Raw genomic sequence first — 14716 nt, 5'->3', positions numbered from 1 at the left:
GATAAGATACCGTTGGCAAGTCTACAGTGTTCCTCTATAGGGATTTTTGGATAGACTCGAATCTTGTAGTACTAGAAGACCGAGTAGATGGGGGAAGTTATGTAGTGTGTCAGCTTTCACTCTGTAGTTTGTCAGCAGTGTCTTAAAACTGCTATTGAATGCGTACTATATAGAACACTTTGATGATTGTCTGCTAGACCCTGGGACATGTTAGACTTGCTGGGGGTGGTGGTGATGGTGGTGTAACTGCACCATGTAGACACGCAGGTAGATACATGAATATCCACATGTGTCTCTCATTGGGTAGGCAGGTTTGCAGCATCATAGATATCATATGGAAGGTTAACAAGGTTTGTGACTCCGATACAGTGCCATAATGATCATTTCACTGCTTGTTTGTGTTTGTAAGTTGAAAAAAAAAAAAAAAGTTTGTTAAGTATTTAGCATGCAAGTAGTTACCCAGGTGAATTTCTATTCCCCCCCCCCCCCGACGTTTCGTGTGATTATTCCGCAACACGTGATGCTCTTGCCGCGACATTTTATGACTTTTTTCTTTCAAGTATCACGCAACTTATGAGACCAAATTTGTCGCTCCCGGGCATACCGTTTTGAAGCCACGCCCCTTTCAAGTACCTCAAAAAAACCCGGTGGGATTAGGGTTAAATATTTAAGGAACTTTGTACAAACAGATGATAGGAATGACTGATTTTATAACGTTCTGTGTTATAGCACATCGCGTATCCCTTGATTTTGGGCATGAAATTTGATTAGAGAAGGGGGGGGGGGAATTAACTTTTAGCTGCAGGTGCATTCATACTAAGTTACAGCAGAAACTATATTGATATGTATCCTCAGTTACTTGCTGCTCATACTTACAAGAATGGCTCTTCCAATTAGAAATGTATGTGTACAGTCTTCGGCCTTTTTTGAAGTGTGCAGCAGAAAAGGGTAAATCGCATTCAGATCGACAGACCTGCCTGTCCAGTCTTTGCAACTGTACCTTTAAATGTATTTGGGATGTGATCTGTGATACTACATGGAATGACTTATGGGGTATGGAGATATCATGCATTCCTTCAACAAGTTTGATGTACATTATGTCTGGCATCATGTGTGCATCTCGGTTTACCCCTTCCAGTCCTTTCGGCACATGCTTATGTCCAATGTCAATAGCACATCAAGATGGTGGTCCAGAGAGAGTTTAAAGGAAGAGTTTATCAAATGTCATGACACACGTGAGAGCTTGATACGCTATGCATTGCTTCAGTAGAATTACAACAAGATTGAATTTACAAATATACCGCAAAAGTCATGATTTATGCTATTCAGTACAATTCTGAGAGAGAAAAAAAAAGAGAGTAAGTACAGGGATATACAATTGTATACTGTCTGTTATAATTTCCTGTAGATAAGCACTGTTTCATTCACTTCCTGAATTTCATTTTTGTTTCCCAGGGTCGTGTACATGTACATTGTCCTTTGCAATCATATTTAGTAATAGACCTGGGTCTGGACGAAGCACATAGTAACAGGCACTTTCTTATCGCTGTATTATTATAAAACAGTTCCTTTTGTATTTCAAATTAAACATGAAGGGGAAGTGATGAGCATCGCTGTTTCTTTTTTTTAAATTTAATTTTATTTTGTTTTATGTATTTATTTATTTATTTTTTTTTTTTTGGCTGGGAAGATAATATAGTTGCCTTCCCCAAAGTCAAAGTCACATTTCAGCTAAGTCGAAAGAAATTTCAAGGTCCAATTGTGTGGCAGATGTGTGCTTTAACCCAGTCATGCAAGTCAAATTCTGCCCGTGTCAAAACCTATTGTTTGGTCCCTCCAGATGCGACTTAGGGCGAAGTTGACTGTGGCTGTACACTCAGTTCTATACCTTTCCTTGTGTTGGATTGAATCTTGTTTTGTGGCCACAAAGATCTCCGGAACGATCCCTTGATTCTATCAGTCATCCATTATTAATTCTTTCAAATAAATGAAGCAACTCGTCTCATGGCCGGCTTCTGTATATGCTATAAGAACTGTTCCCTACGAAATTTATACTCCGTCATCGTCGTGTCATTACTGTGTATCACTTCATATTTATTTTTTGTGTCAAAAAGGTCTTGTCCAAGCATGTCTGAATAAACATACGTAAGATGCAAGCATATCATTGAATGTTCTCCTGGGCCGAAGTTCTATCGTGTCCGAAGGGATCATCTACTCCTACACTTCTAACAGCTTAGAAAATTGCAACTAATTGTCAAATTGCCCTACATCGACGAACATAAGATGTACATCGATGTAGGGCAGTTTGTCAATCCGTTGCAATGAAAACATGTCGACGGAAGAATTTCATGAATTTGAGCTTAGAAAATGTCTGTGCTGAATGACAAGATGAATACGTTCTGGAGGGTTTCTCCCAGTTTGAACACTATTGGTAAAATTGGGTATGAAGCGATCCGTAGGACGGGAGAAGGGAGGGGTCTGGGGATTTTGGGCAAAAAATGATAATGATAGGTACACTGGACTCTCGTTTAACAACAAACTTTGTTTACCTTTGTGAGATATGATTATCACAATTATTAACATGGTGTTTGCAGAGCGATATGATACACTGTATCCAGAAACTGTGAAATATGAGGCCAGAAATCGTATACAATAGTTAAAGCGAGTTTATGTGAGACATCTCTATGACGATAATATGTATGTGTGTGTGTGTGTGTCTGTCTGTCTGTCTGTCTGTGTTTAACATTAATTCTGTGAAAAAGAGATCATGAGAATAAAACGGTGCTGACCGCAGGCATGCAGGCAAAAATGCGGCATTTTTTCCTCACAATGAACTTGATACTCATCATCCCACTATTATTTTACAACCACAGAATACAGTATTAAAGTATGGAGTTTCTGTTTGCACACAGTACTGCATCACACTTGAGTGGCTGGAAATTTTCGAGGAAATTTCTGTGTTAAGCATAATTTGTGCCATATTCACACATACAATACGCCCTTCACACGCACGGGGTATTATTTCCTTGATTCACAGGCGGAAAGCCTTCAACTTAGGGAATTAAAGGTACTCTGTACATGCACATGTGTAGTCACAACGTTGAGTACGTGAAGTCGTTGAATATGTTGTACATGTGTTTATTTCATTATGTCATAAAGCGTATACGGTAGAGTGAAGCACTCGCGTTTTCGATATACATGTAGGCCTACATGTAGGAAAGCCATCTTGGGGGGAAAATAACGCGCTTCCTAAGGTTCTAGAGCAATTACCCCCTGGACTACCCCAGACGCTTCTCCTGACCGTAACCCTAATCTTAATCCTGAAACTAATCCTAACCCTAACCCAAACTTTAACCAGGCTTTCAAGTGATCCTACCTTTCCTACTTTTTAACTACTTGTTTGTTAAAAAAAACAAAACAAAACAAAACAAAACAAAAAAAAAACCGAAAAAAAAAACCGAAAAAAAAAACGGAAAAAAAAAAACGAAAAAAAAAAAACGAAAAAAAAAAAAAAAGATGTGCTAGGCTACTTGAATAGTTGATATTCAGAAATAATGAGTAGACTCTAGTTGCAGATTCTTACTGGTGGGAAGCGCCTCTTCAGCATTAAAGAGGGATAACACAGACCAATCAACCACAAGACTGCTGCCTGCCTCAGAGCTTTTGCTCCTGTGCAGATGTGATTGACCCAACTGATATTGCGGCCTAGACTAGGACTTGGAGTAGTGCTCAACCAGCTCTCATCATCGCTCAAAATTACCAGGTAAGCTTGCCATACACTTAAAAGTAGAATTTGATATGTGACTTCCAAAGAATACAACTGAGGGGAAAAATATCACCTATGCCAGTTTTAATGGATATAGAGTTCAAGCATATCATTGTCATACATGTGCTACCATGCAAACCCTCAGACTGAAAACCAGAAATTTTCTTTGCTAAAATATGGTTTACCATGTAAATCGTAAGGGTCATATCAAGACAAGAAATAACACCTTCAGATTCCCTTTGCCTGAAATCCTTCAATAATATATGTTTTTGGTAATAATTAACAATGATTGCAATATGACAAACTTATTATGAAAGTAAGTTTTTCACCACAGAAACTAGATCTTGTTGATTTGAGGATGAGTAATGCCCAATAAAACATGGAAACTTGCCTATTACTGAGGCTAAATCAAAAGTACTCCGGTTACATCAGTTTGATCTTTTGGCAACAGTTCAAGAAAAAAAAAAGTTGCCAAATTTGTCAAAAGTTAAAAATTTGAAGACGTGAGGTTTAACATGAGACATATGACTTGTGATATCCATTTGAATGATGGGCAGGTGGCAGATGCAACTAATAGAAATCTTCCTTATTCATCTGAAGTTAAATAGCTGAGCAAAGTAAACCTGTTAGTTGCTGAAAAATCAGATGAACAGGGAGAAATGTTTAATTAACAGACCCCACAAATTGTTAACAAGGAGTGAGAACAACAGTAATTACTTAGCCATCTTGAAAGATAAGGACTAATAGGGGACCACCTCTTTATGGACAATCTTAAAAGTTGATGGCTTCTTACATCTTACCAATATTGTTTAAGAGGTTGAATTGTATCATAGGTAAGACATACATTACCTCGAAGAACATAGAAGAAAGTAGGAAATAGAGGAACTTCATGGAAAACAGTCACAAAAACAATATTTCAATTGAAATTGAAACCCTGAGACTCTGAAGTCCACCTACAGAACTATCAAGAATATGATATATAGAGAAAAGCCATCTAAAGCACACCTGAAAAAAAAAATCAAATATTCAGGAAAGATAATGAATGCATATTCCACAAATACGAGCAAATGTGTGAATGTGAACCGCCAGAACACTTTGTAAAGTTTGGAGGAAATAACTTGCAGAAAAATTAGAAACCATGATGTCTTTTTATTCCACAGATCTTGTAAAGTTTAGTTGATATTAAAGTCTGAACATCTTTTTATTACCTAGCTAGTTTGGACATAATGCGGGAAAATGGTAGAACAGAAATTTCTTAATGAAAGTGGTGAAAATCTGACGGATCATTATTTTGAAGAAACATAGCCTAAATATTGAACCATTTGAAAGAGTCTAAGAAAAATGTGTGAGAGAAAGTTCTTAAAGAAGAGAAAAGTAAATGGATGGATGTGTATGCCAATTGCGTCAACATACAAAACTGTAATTTATGGCGAAAACCAAAAGAACAATTGAGAGTATCAGAGCTTAAAACTGCCTGGAATAATTGCAAAATGGAAAAATAAACTTCAGGAAAAGATCAAATTGGTGTATGTGCATTCCACAAAAAGGGACATGATGAGCTGAAAATATGTTGAATGTAAAGAATTATTAACTATCTCCAGTGAATTTTGCAAAAATTGAAAACGGTAGAAAATCATTGGAAAGTACAGAATGATAATTTTCTACAACTCTTTCTAAATTATTTTTTAATTCAAATGTAAATTGATTAAAAAATACACGGAATCTCGCATCTACAGAACACCGAAGAAATGAAAACTGATTTATTTGTTATCTACCGAAAATTATCAAAAATAGAGTCATTTTTGCTACTTATAAAGTCAGTAAGAGTACAGACAACAAGAAACAAAAAGCAGATGTACATATATACTCCTCACGTCTTGTAAAGTGGGGTCATTTGGTTGTATTAGTCTTCTGTTACTCTACGTGTGACAATATTACATTTACCTGATACATACTAAAATGTAAAGTATCTGCTTTTTATTTTTTTTTCTCTCTCTCTCTCTCTTTGGATGTTTTATGTTCTGTTGGTTAAAGTGTTTCAAACTGAGGTTGCCATAAAGTTTCCATATATTATATCAGGGGATTATGCCAAGATAATCTATATAATCATATATGACTGGAAATTCAGTGGTGAACACTGTCGTGACTGTGCCATAAACTCACAGCATTTAAGTGTGTAGATTCGTAGTGGGTCAGGATTTGCAAAATAAGGATGTTAATGCATTGGTAGATATAATTTCACTTCGTAAGGCCTCACTGTCATGAGACAACCCATTCTTTATGTACATGTATGTCTCGCCTGTACACATCGCATGTAAAGCGATAAAGTACAAATGTATTATGATAACACGTACTCTCAGAGACTTATACTGAGCGCTATACATATAGTAGCTAGGTAGTTTAGATTATCCTGTTATTTTGAAATGTTTGAACACAAGCAGGCATGTTAAGTGCTTACATTACTTGAGATTGAAGGTCTCTTGGAAGGTTTATTGCTTATCTCATGGTCATTCAGCTAGAACTTGAAAGCATACTAACGTTGTCTTAAGCATCACTTGAATAGCTTTGTCAAACATCCTTATTTCCAGTCTTCTTCACACTTTGAAATGAAACATATCTTCACAACCTCATATGAATGTAGATAAAAGTGTCATGTTTTTCAGTAGCTTTTGTCAAATATCCTTATATCTCATTTTTTTTTTCACATTTTGAAATGAAACACATATCTTCGCAACTTCAAAACATTCAAATGAATGTAGATGAAAGGTGCCGTCTTTTAAATGGAAGTGTATAACGTGCATTTGGCATTAGTATATAACTTGCACATCGTGGAATGTTTATGTCATATTTTGTAGGATGATACATGGTAGGTGTTTATGTCAATCACAGAATTATGTCTTTTCTATGCTAGTATTGTAGTTAGTGATTAAGATTCATATTGCCTGTTCTGTGAACATGCTTTTGTGTTTGTTTCCTGACATTTTTTAACAAGTTGTTGTAATTGCTGTATTTTGCAGGCTTTTCCAGGTCCCTGGAGCAAAAGTGAGGCTGAGGCAGTAGGGCTGTGAGTTCAAATAAAGATTTACACGTACCATCAAGAGTTCCGGTGACTATCGACGTAAACTACTCAAAAAGGCATGCACATATGTCCTGATATATTCCTACTTTTTTTTCTCTAATGCCCTACTTTTTCCCTCTCATGTCCTACTTTTTCCCTACTTTTTTTTTTTTTTTTTTTTAGAGATTCTGCAGAGATTTTATTCATACTTTATTCCAACCTTTTTACATTATCCCGCTTGAAAGCCTGTGCAACCCTTATACCCCAATCTTTACTCTAACTTTATCACTAACCAGTATTTAGCCGGGGGGGGGGGGGGTAATTGCCCTGATACGCTTCTTACTCGTGATTTGGAGTCATCAGTTTCAGAAACATCTTCAGCTGGAAACAGGAGTCGTGGAACGTTTCTTCTTCTTTTTTTTCTTTTTTTTTTTTTTTTTTGGGGGGGGGGGGGCAAGGTTAATGGTATCTCGCCCCCCCCCCCCCCCATGTCTAAAGTCCCTGGTACAAAAAGGGTTCACGTCAAAAGGGCGTGGGGTGGGGGGGGGGGGGAGCGGAATCCAACACTCAGTTTATCCTCAAAAGCAAACGCGAATCTCACTGTTGAAAACGAAGTTAGCGGCCTTTTTTCCCCCTCTGACCTTGCGTGCTACATACAGCCCAGCAAACACATAACGTTTTCAGAACGTTTCCTGAACGTTGTTGTTGTTGTTTTTTGGGTTTTTTTTTTTTTTGAGGTTCCGTAGGTCTTCGTATAGTAAAATGAACGTTTTCAAAACGTACATACATCAAAGTTGGGACATAGCATTTACAGGTTTTTGGAAAACGTTTTAAAAACGTCGATGGACGCTAGAAAACGTTTTCATTAGGTCTGCTACGTCGACATGGTGTTTAATGAAGATTTAAAATACGATTTTATTTGGTCCGCTACGTGTTCGTCATTGGTTTCTTTGTCATGAATATTCATGCCTATTTATGAGTATTCAAATAAGAAAATATAAGATTTGAAAACTAGTGGAAATAGATAAAAGACATTGAAATCTAAAAAATTATGCTGGGTTCAAACTTTCTGTGTTAAACATAAACTTACATACGTTATTGTTCAGTTATTCACTATTTGAAATTGTGTAATGAAAATGTATTTTCATTAAGGCGTGTTTGCGATCTAATTTTAGTAACCTTTTGTTCATGCATTACAACATTTTGCTGGTATATAAAAGAGTGTGATACAGATTCGCCGAATTGGAATAGGATGTAGTATAGGTATGGGAGGTAGGACATTAGGAATAGGTTAGGATAGGATTATATAGGATTAGGATTGGGGTGCATTAATTCCAGATTTTGCCTGTATAATCTCATAACTATATATGTTTTTAATAAATACCCAATAAAAAAAAAAAAACAGACGTTCTCAAAAGGTTTTCTGGACATTATAGACGGATATGAAAGGTTCTCTAAACGTTCTGGAACTGGTCACAAGACTTTTTAGACGTTCTTAAAACGTTTTTTGAACGTTCTAGACGGTTTTCAGAGGTTTTGCTGACGTCCATAACGTCCAAAATGTTTTCTGCAGGTCCTCAAAAAAAATGTTTTTTATTTGTTTTTTAAACGTTTAAAAACGTTTTTATAACGTCCGTTTGAAACATTTTAAATACGTCGAAAACCTTCCACAAAAAGACGTTCTGAAAACGTTTTGACAAAACGTCCAAATAACGAACTTGGAACGTTTCAAGAACGTTCAGAAAACGTCCAAATGTTAGCTGGGAGGTATTCATCACGTCTACTTGTATGAGTGCACAATCATTACAAATGGCGCATCACTGCATTAAAGAGGAATAATCAAACTTTCTAATTACTAGAAAAAAAAAACACACTAATGACACTGAGTACTGTTAAACATGATTTTTCTTTTCGCGAATTCAGTGTGACGGCCTTTTTCAAGGCATGAATTTTTCGCGAAGTGCTTATGTGTTTATAGTGTCGATAAGAACTTTCACGTGCCTTTTGATTTCGCGAATCTTCCCTATCTCGCGAAATTCACTAAATCAAAATGTACGCAAACATTTACGGTACATACGAGTTTACTGCAATTTGAAATTTAAGGTTATTATCAATAACATGCATCATTATTCATAAGTTACAAATCAAACGATTGAGGAATCCATAATTATTGTGGACAACTCATACAATACACTCAAAAACTTAAAGAAGAAACATATGAAGTCACTCTGAACAAAACAGAAAGCAGGCAGGGCAAAAAGGGCAAAAAGAACAAAGATATAGGCCTAAAAGAACACAAACAGAAAATCACAAGAAAATGAAGTGACAAAGTTCTAACATGACTGTATAATGCCTAAAACTGCTATCAAGGAATCGTAGTAGGGTTTAAAGGTAGGGATACCTTTTACAGACCTCCCAAAATGCAGCAAAACATTAAATATGAACCTCAGGGGACTTGTTTAGGCCACTGCTGAGAAATTTGGAAGTCAACAGTTATCTACAATTTGAATAATGCACAAAACTCAACTACTCAGTAGTTCTGTGTGTCAGCCACACTTAAGCCTTTTTGTTGCAGTCTTCTATATTTTTTTTGTTTATCTATAAACACAAATCTAAAAGTATAAGAGCTGATGTAATAACATATAGAGTGTGTGGCAAGAATGTATATAGAAATGTTTTTAAGTTTTGATGAACTTTCTTCACAAAATATACATGATGGACACACATGCAGTGCATGGGTCTGCAAAGGCAGCCTAGTAATGTACTGGAATTTACGGTGAGCCCCGAAAAAAATTCAATTCAAAATCTAACGGTCAATAAAAATGTACTAAATGTTACCTTCCACTTTCAATACTTCATGGAAGTTTCTAAAATGATACTCTCTTCAACATACCACTGTATTTATACAACTCTTCATTTAAGGCATGCAAATGGGATTCCCTACCTTTAGCCCTAACTTACCTGGGGGGGGGGGGGCATAATGCCCCCCCCCCCCGACGAATTCCGCGACCATTCCGGCGCGCAAAATTTTTTGACCGCGCCGCTCGCTGACTTTTTACTTTCAAGTCTCACGCAACTTTTGAGCCCAAATTTGTCACGCCCGGGCATACCATTCAGAAGCCACGCCCCTTCAAAAAATTTTCGTCAACCCAAAAATTGCTCAAAAACTTGATTTTCTGTACAAAGTCAATACAAATTGTGTTTTTTCAATTAATTCGCATAAAAATTCATATTTTTAATTTGAATGGCTGAAATCAATTTATTTTATTTTTATTTTATTTATTTATTTATATGTTTTATTTTCACAGGGTGGCTCCGTCAGTGGGTTAAACACTGTTATTCTTGGAGGCCCTGCATGAACACATACATACAAATAAACACAAAAATGTATGATAATCATACAATACCAACAACAAAATCATATTTGCAGTATCAAATCTGTATACTGATATATATTAAACTCAAAATTTAACAAATGTTATGCAACAGATTACATCCTCATATCCTTAAATTTCCCCTACCTCAGAAAGAAAAAAACAAACAGAAAAAAAGAAAGAAACGACAACAACAGAACTATACTTGGGCACAGTGGTATTTTAGTATAATTATGCTTCAAAAAATGTTTATGACAAATTCTGCTGAAAAAAGCAACAGAAACAAGAGTTCGAAAAACAAAGAAATACATAAAAAAATTGATAAATTTGACGCAGAATTTTTTTACGCACAAATGTCTGGAATGTCACTAGTAATATTTACACCAAAAAGCAGCATTCCATAAGCTTACCGAAGCCAATTACAGACAAAAAATGAGGTTGTTTGCATAGATTTGCATAATTAATTGATTTAAAATAGAAAATGCAATTTTTTTAAAATTTAACTTAACAGTCTTGTTGATTACATCCGGCTTTATGTTCATGCAAAATTTTGCGGTGATAGCTCGATCAACGACCGAGATCTGAAGGGGGAAGGGGGGCATAATGACCCTCCAGGAATTCAAGCTCGCTAAATAGCCCAGGTAAGTTAGGGTTAAGAACGTTGCCTGAATAGCTGTAAAATTGTACAGTATACATTTCGTTATCCGACGATGATGATATTCTATAACCGAATTCATTATTGGTTAATGAGAAACGCTGCCTTGGTAGGACTCCAACCAACAAAATTTCCGTTTCCGTTTAGAAGAGTACAGTCGTGACAGTGTGACAGTGAGAGAGCGTTTATTATTTCATTATTAAATGACCTCTCCTCTAAAACTTTACCCTGCGGTTTGCAAGCAGAGCACGTTGTAACATGACCTTGAGTTGCTCTATAAAATATGCCCGAGAACCCTTCCGCAATAAGATCAGACAAACACGAAATGAAAGTCATTAAAAAGAAAATAGACCTACTTCCTTTATTCACAAGCGGAAACCAGTTATCTAATAACTGCGCAGCCCTTTCACTTTCAAGCACTCAGCACGTAAACAGCTGAAATTGTGGCACAACCTGAAAAATAGTTGCAGAAACTGTAGAATCATTTATTGGACTGCACTCGGTTATTGAAGCACTAACTTTGGCAGGCATGTTTATGGCGAACTCATTCCAGGAGAATGGCACAGTTTGCGTACTACTTTCGGATCCATGTTTTCTGCTTTTGCGGCATATGCGGTAAATATTTATTTGCATTACAGTTATGCACAATTTTTGTTAACCTTTTAATTGATTGTGCCACTTCTTCTTCTTTTTTTTTTTTTTTTTTTAGTTTTCACTGCTACCACCCACATTATCAGTATTCAGCGACGAAGACTTCATTTTGCAGCATACAAACTAGGTCCCTACACGATTCATTCTAAAGCAGTACTCCACTCTCCTAAGTTTAAGGTATCCACTGTCGTGACTGTGAAGTAGAATACAAAATTGTGAATGTAAACAATAATAGCGTCCTAATAAACTGATATCTATCTCTACAACTAGTGAGGGAGAGTAGATGGGCGATAAAAGATGCTCTCCATTGGATTGAGGTAGACAGTTTAATCCATAATTCCGAAGGTAAGTTAAGCCGAAAATGGAATAAGGTTCGTTAAAGCCGAAAATGGAATAAGGTTCGTTATTACGAAGATTCGTTATTCAAAAATAAAATAAGTAGCGTTGATCTGAAGGTTCCATAATGTAAGACGGTGTACTATAAATGGATCCTCAGAATTACGAACCTTTATTTCGCTTTGACGTATCTTTGAAATAACGAACCTTATTTCATTTTGGGGATTAACAAGCCTTACGAAACTTTACGAACCTTCCGAATAACGAACCTTTTCGAAAAAAAAAAAAATCTTTGGAATTGAGAATTGTAACTGCCTTTATTGCTTAGCGACGCTTTATTTCTTTGTTGTATTTTGAAACTGGATCATTCAAGATTATTTTTTCTTGCTAAACACTTAGATGAAGCGATAGAGATAACATTGTAATGGATATAGAACTTTTTATTTGGTCGCGTGTAATTTTAATTCTGTTAATGATATACATCAAATTTATAAAGCGCAAGACCTAAATATACATACGTTCTTCAGCGCTGCAAAAGCTTCTGATGTACTTGATGATGATAGCCAGTTGAACGAAAAAAAGGGTTTTGAGTCGTGATTTAAAGACTGCTATAGTCGGAGATTTCCTGACTTCTATTTGGTGTAGGTCATTCGACAGTTTGGGAGCTGCACAGGCATATGCTCGGTATCCCAATGTTAGTTTTGTTTTGCGTGTTGGAATTTGTAAGAGAAGAGTGTCCTTAAAAATGCGCAAATTGCAAGTGTGTTTGTGAGATTTAAGCCGATTAGTGACTTATATACAATCAACCAGTTCCAGTGAATCCATTCGAAATAGGCCCTGCGTTCACACATACGAAAAGACTGCTTTCCAACTTCCGACAAACGACAATCACTGACGACCATAAACGAGCAAACGGTGACCAAAACCATAAAATTTCAACTTGTCTGTCCGAAAATGAACAAAGCGATTGGCGAGTGGATTTCGAATGGAAAGACCAAAATAACACTGAAAATAACCCTTTGACGAACAATCTTGTTAAAAAAATAACACCTGAAAATATAAGGTATTTATGAAAAAACTGATTCGTCTGAAACATAATTATGCTTGGCATCATTGGAACTTCTTCCTTCCTTGAATTTATCACACACACACACACACAGAGAGAGAGAGAGAGAGAGAGAAATACTGAGTTTACAAGGCTAAACAGAACAATCGCAATTTATGTATATAAAATGTAAAGATACCCTTACTCAGGTATGATGCGTTGATAGAAAAATAAGTGTTATAATTGATAAAAAAAATAACCTTTATGATTCAATGCGGAATACGTGGAGATTGGTTAATGATACAATACGTACAAATAATAAACGCAATATTTTGAACAAAGTATAATGAATCCTAAATAAAACATTGAAGTTTGATACCAGAAATTTTACATTCACATCTTTTACTCTTAGTCAAACTAAAATGAAATGAAATGAAATGAAATGAAATGAAATTTGTGTCATAAAAAATGTTGTGATAACTTATACAATAATTATAATTATCGATACTGTTTTTTTTTTTCCTGCTGTATCATCACAAGAGATCCTTAGTATTATTGAAATATTACCTTTAAAAAAAAATCATTCATGATTATATTGATAACTTATTGTTTAGATATTTTGACAAAGACTTTTTTTTCGCGAAGAATAGAGTACATCGCATGCAACAATATCTTTTGTTTAAAAAAAATACCGGGTCATCGATAAGTACCAATATACTGCCTGCGTCTTCAAACCATGACATTCTCCTTTGTAAACCTACTGCTGAACTTTATCAAGTACTTCGTCAGGTACTATAAATGATGTATTGCTATTTTTGTATAGAATACCCGTCTACTTTACTTTCCCGTGGTCAGCCAGTCAGCCATCTATTAAAGAGAAAACTACCCGAAAAAAAAAATACAGAAAGCGAAAAACCCCTAGAGAATGTTGTAAATTGTGATGACAAAATGGGATAAGAAGTAAGGAAGATAAGACAATTCAAAATTTCATTTTTCTTTTAATTCTGAAAACATTTCTTAAAGACTCCTTATGAATATTCAAATGACCGTGTTGATGATGCCATGCCCTCACAACCTTATGGTTATATGAAATTCGGAGAATCTGTTACTTTTAGTTAAAACAGGTAAAAAAGTAATCCCATACCAAAATGTATCCTACTTAACATCATTTTGTTCTTATTCATGCTGGGTGGTTTTAAGGCAAATCCTTTATTCATACGGCTGAAATATGATATTTTGTCATTTCTGTATATGAAATTAACATTAACTCGTGATGACATGACATCATCAACTTACTGATTTGAATATTCATAACGACTGGTCAAGAAGTCAACCAGACCAGAAAGCAACCACCCAAGACATCTGTCAAGCAGAACATCCATATTCGATTAAACCTTGTATAGTCATGTTAACAAGGATAGAGAAATAGTTTCAGCATCTTTTTTTTTTTTATCTTGTTTATGGTGAGCACACATTACCCAAACCTCAATGAGCCAATTGGTCGTCCACCCCCCCCCCCCAAACACGCACAAACAAACACACTGTTCAAACAAAATTCATGTGACTGTGTATTTATAAAACTCACATACCGGGCCAGCGATAGAACATTGGTGATGCGATACCGTTTGTACCCCTTAATATCTCGGCCGGCTCACTCTTGGAGAGTATAAACATCTCACACAAGTAGGCCTACACGCTTTTTTTCTTCCTTTTCTTCCGCTGCAGCTATTTCGGTGACAGGACTGACCACCAGCAACGTCACGGCCATAGCGGGAGAGGATGTGACCCTCAATTGCACCTACCCGCCTCTGAGCTCTAAAGATCACTTCAG

This window comes from Diadema setosum, chromosome 10, assembly GCF_964275005.1.
Source record: "Diadema setosum chromosome 10, eeDiaSeto1, whole genome shotgun sequence".
Taxonomy (NCBI): domain Eukaryota; kingdom Metazoa; phylum Echinodermata; class Echinoidea; order Diadematoida; family Diadematidae; genus Diadema; species Diadema setosum.
Note: the sequence above shows the minus strand (reverse complement) of the source record.